Below are 5517 nucleotides of genomic sequence, written 5' to 3' on the forward strand. Positions count from 1 at the left end.
AAATGATTTTCCCACAGTCACTCAGCAGATTAATGGTGGAGCCAGAATCAGAACCCAGGTCTTCTCACCCCCTGGCCCACATTCCTTGCACTTGGCCATGCTGCTTCTATGTCCTTCCTGGTGATGCTATGCATTTTGTCGTCCTTTTTGGTTGCTACCACACATCAGACTAATCTAAACATAATAGTCGTACTATTCATGAAGTACTTACTATATGCTAAGCACTAGGTTAAAAGTAATATAAGCAGAACAGACTCAGTCCCAGTCCCTCATGGGGCTTACAGTCTGAGGGGGATGGAGAACTGGAAACTAAGACGTAGTTGAGTTAAGTGTCTTGCCCCAGTCACACAGTGGGCAAGTAGAGGAATCAAATTAAAACCCAGGCCCTCTGGCTCCCAGAACCATCCTCTCCCCACTAGATCATTCTGCACCTAAAATTATCAGTTGTTTCATCCTATGTTTCTACTTTACCCTGCTTTATTCTTATTTTTTCCATGTTTAATTATCTGCAACTAGTATTTGCTCTGCAAGCTACTTAGGATAGGGGATGCATGTTTTGTTACTCTTCCCATGCACTTATTAAAGGGTCTAACACTCTTAGCTACTCAGTAAATACAAATTTTTAATGATATTTGTTAAGTGATTACTACGTGCTAGGCATTGTTCTACACACTGGGGTAGATACAAGCTAATCAGGTTGGACACAATCCATATCCCATGTGGGGCTTACAGTCTTATTCCCCATTTTACAGGTGAGATAAATGAGGCACAGAGAAGTTAAGTGACTTGCCCAAGGTCACACAACAGACAAAAGATGGAGACAATATTAGAACCCAAGTCTTTCTGACTCCGAAGCCTGTGCTTTATCCACTAGACCATGAGTTTAATCAATCAAATTTATTGAGCACTTACTGTGTGCAGGGCACTGTACTAAATGCTTGGGAGAGTACAATATAAAACAGTTGGTAGACACTTTCCCTTCCCACAACAAGCCCCATGACAAGGCCTTCATCTCTCCTATTAGCCCTCCCTCCTGTAACACCTATTCACTTCCTCTGTACCACTTAAGTATTTGTTAATCACCCCACCCCAACCCCAGATGTACACATTCCTAATTCCTATATTAGTAATTTATTTTAAAGTCTGTCTCCCACTCTAGACTGTAAACTCCTTGTGGGAAAAGAATGAGTCTGCCAACTCTGCCGCATTGATCTCTCCCAAGTACTTCATATCATGCACAGTAAGCACTACTGATTGATGAATACACAATCTGTTTCTCAAATCGTGACTAATATCTTCAAACCTCATGTCTAGAAGTTTTAATTTGGGTTATTTTTCCATAGGTCCAGTGTATTGCACTTGGTTCAACTGAAGCTCGTCTGTCATTTTTTGATCCATTCAATCGACTTTATAATACCTTCCTGGAATTTAACTCCATCTTCCTGATCCTTCATCTCAGAAGCGCTTATTGTCATCTCCAAATTTAGAGATTTCATTGTGGACTCCATCTGCCAGATCATTTATGAAGATGTTAAAGAAGACTGACCTGATCCAATTCCTTGAGGATTTTAATATTTACACTCCCCATTCCTTTGTTTACTATCTTTGATTCAGCTATAACAGAACTTCACTCAAATCCCACCATTTTTTGGTTACTTATAAAGCATTTTATAGACAACCCTGCCAACAGCTTTCTGAAAATTGAAATATAGTATATTCACATACTTACTGACCCCTCTAAAGAATGCCAACAAATGATTATTAGTGAGGCATGATTTCCTTTTACATAAATCACTTTTTTCTTACTGGATTGTGTTTTTCGAAGGGCTATTGACCCTACACTTAATTAAAGATACTACCAATTTGAAAAGTATAGAAGTGAGACACATTCTCTAATCTCCAGGGCCATTTTCATATATATTTAAACAACCTCTCCTAATTCATTTAATATCTCTTGCGAAAACCTCTTCAAATTTTATTTTTGACTTGTCTAATTTCCTGTGAACATTTGACCTGAAAATCTCTAAGCTAGTTCTCCATGAGTTCTTCCCCCTCACGGCTTCTGATAGACTTTTTGCATTATCAATTTTAGTGCACTGTACTCTGTCTGGTAAGTGCTTAAAAGAGAGCGCTGCACAAAGTGCTCAATAAATAACACGGATGGATTGATTTGGCCTGGTAGAGTTGGGCAGAGATCAGGGTCACAGAGTGGATAAGAAGAACTAATCCCCAGAATCATTTTTACTATTAATAGTAATGACAACAACAATAATAATAAAGGTAATAAGGGTATTTGTTAAGGGCTTACTATGTGCCAGGCACTGTATTAATCACTGGTGGGGAAATACAAGTAAATAGGGTTGGACCCATTCCCTTTCCCACATTGGGCTCACAGTCTTAATGCCCACTTTACAGATGAGGCAACTGAGGCACAGAGAAGCAAAATGACTTGCCCAAGATCACTCAACAGACAAGAAGTGGAGCAGGGATTAAAACCCATGACCTTCTGGCTCCCAGACCGATGCTCTATCCATTAGTCCATGCTGGTTCTCTCAGCCAAATAGACAATAGTAGTCCCAGGTGTCGGTGTGGGAGCAGAAACAAAACCTCGTCTGTTTGTGTGTGTGTGCGTGGTTATCCACACAAATGTGTGTTAGTTGATTTGCTTGGTCCAGTCTGTCATGACTAGGTACATAAACATCTTTTCCCAAAAAAAATTGGGCCAAATAATATGTACAGTTGGAAAAAGCTGGCCTCAGATGCATTGTTTTACTAGAAATGGAAATTCATTGAGAGCACACAAATTAAGTGAAGGAATACGCATAAATTATTGGCCTTTATGGAATGAAAAATTGTTTATAAATGGATTTCCCCTTTGGAGGAGCAAGCAGTTATCTATACTTGGAATGACTAAATTTGTTTTACCGAAACCCCAACCCTATTTCAGCCACCTTAGTTAGTGTAAAAGCTCTCAAAGAGGATCCTGGCAGAGAAATTATTGCTCTGACAAGCCTGGCTCACAAGAACAAACACAAAGATTCCTGAAATTAATCCTTCCTGATTTAAAGAAGAAGACAGCAAATTTTTTATTGAATCTCCCTGCTGCTCTCAAATTATAATGTGCTGTACTAGATTGCAGGTCAGTCACACCAATCTTGAGGATATGATTTTTTTTTTTCCCTACCGTTTCCCTCCCCCACTTCTACCCTCCCACATTTATTCTTTTCATGCAGACAGCACTATGGATGAAGATCTCAGGAAAAGGGAAAATACCAGAGACCAAGACACTTTGATGGCCTTTTTGCTATGTAATTATACTCACTCTTGATAACGCTAAAGACATGCCTTATTGGTAGTGGGGAAGGCAGCTTTCCTTTTCACCGGGAGATGGATTGTTTCTGCAGGACTTGATGGCCTTCAAATTATCTGAGCAGAGAAAAGAGAGCAGAGTGAATTTTATTTTAACTCATTTTATTTCCAAATTTATTTCCCAGTAGCTAGAAGGTGAGGACTGCCCCAGCAGTCAAGTCAATTGTTATCTGTGGGACTTGATTACGTTTAGGCCCCAGTCTCTCATTTTGAGCAAGACACAGTTAATGAGGAGAGAAATGAAAAGTGCATTGAGTCACAGTGTGTTTGTGGTAATTTGTGACACATTCACTCTACTCGGTTCTTTGTTTATTCCTCCCCCCTCTGCTCAGGTTGTGTAGAAAAGAAACAGATAAGCGAATTCACCAGTAGGCAGTTAAGGGGTTGAAAGTAATGAATCTATATCTCTATCTCTTTCGCCATTGTTGGCAGTAATTGGAGAAGTGTTCATCTATACAGTAAAATGCCAGGGAAGCCCATCTTAACGAAACATCCCTTTTTCCCATTATTTTGCAACACATTTTTCATTGACACTGCTAGTTTTTATTTTCACTATATCTTTTTTTTTGCAGGCTCTTTGCCACGTTTCTAAATAATAGTCCATTAAACAGTTCACAGTGTGTGTTCTGTAGAAATGTAAAAAAAGGATTGGATGATACTAATTAAGGAGAGATTTTGTTTCCACTTACTGCAGATCAATGGTGGGTTACATTAAAGCTGCATTTTGGGATGAGTTTAAACACAAAAGAACAGTGGTGATAAATACATATTTTGAGGCAATCATGTAGGTCAAATTACTGGTTCTTTTGATTTAAAACAACAACATAACTTTCTCTTTTAGAACTTTAGTAAATTAGGAAATTCAGTAACACAAAAAGACTGACTTCTCACTTCAGAATTTCTTTATTAGGTAAGGCAGAAATTGTTGATTCCAGGCTAATTATTGTGTTGTGTTTAATTGTTACTAGGTCTCAATTTTCTGGATTTGTGAAGCAGAATGGCCTAGTGGAAACATTACTGGCCTTGAAGTCAGGGGACCGGAGTTTTAATCCTGGCTCTGCCGATTACTTGTTGTGTGACCTTAGGCAAGTCACTTAACTTCTCTATACTTTAGTTTCATTCACTCAGTCATATTTATTTAGCGCTTACTGTGTGCAGAGCACTATACTAAGCAGTTGGAAAGTACAATACAACAATTAAGATAATCCCCGCCCACAACGGGTTTACAGTCTATAGGGGAGGAAACAGACAACAGAACAAGTAAACAGGCATCAATATAAATAGAATTATAGCTATATATATATATATATATATATATATATATATATATGCTGTGGGGCAGGGAGAAGGGGAAAGAGCAAAGGGAGTGAGTCGAGGTGACGTGGAAGGGAGGGGGAGTTTAGGAAGGGGGATTTAGTCTGGGAAGGCCTCTTGGAGGAGGTGAACCTTCAGTAGGGCTTTGAAGGGAGGAAGAGTGATTGTTTCATGGATTTGAGGTGGGAGAACATTCCATGCCAGAGGTAGGACGTGGGCTGGAATCGGCGGCGAAACAGAAGGAATGGAGGCACAGTGAGAAGGTTAGCACAAGAGGAGCAGAGTGTGCAGGCTGGGTTGTAGAAGGAGAGAAGTAAGGTAAGGTAAGATGTGGTGGGCCCACAACAAGCTGCCTTGTTAGTGACTGCTTGTGATCACACGAACAACAACAAGGAAGAGACTGGCAAAGGCAATTGATGCACTCAACCTGAGACAGGTGACTGCTGACCTGTGGGGGTGGAGCATGGAGGGAGGTGTGGCCTTTTCTCCCTGTTCTACCCAGTTAAGGGCCGGGCCAATCAATGACTGCTACTTAGGTCCACAGCTGCAACACCTAAGGCAGATGAAAGGTGGTCGTGTTTAATCACAGAGAAGCAGAGGAAGCACCTGGAGCAGAAGCAAACATCCAAGCAGGAGAGCAGCATTAGGAAGCAGAAAGAAGAAGTGTTGCCAGAATGGGCTTCTTTGACCACAGACTGGTATGAGACCCTTAGTGGAGTGAGTGAGTGTGTGTATGTATATGTATGTATGTAGGCATGTGTCACTCTCTTGCATGCTGATAAAACTAAGTAAAAAACTTTCCACAATAACCTTGGTGATCAGAGGTGTGGTTTG

This window comes from Tachyglossus aculeatus, chromosome 2 (genome assembly GCF_015852505.1).
Source record: "Tachyglossus aculeatus isolate mTacAcu1 chromosome 2, mTacAcu1.pri, whole genome shotgun sequence".
NCBI classification, from domain to species: Eukaryota; Metazoa; Chordata; class Mammalia; order Monotremata; family Tachyglossidae; genus Tachyglossus; species Tachyglossus aculeatus.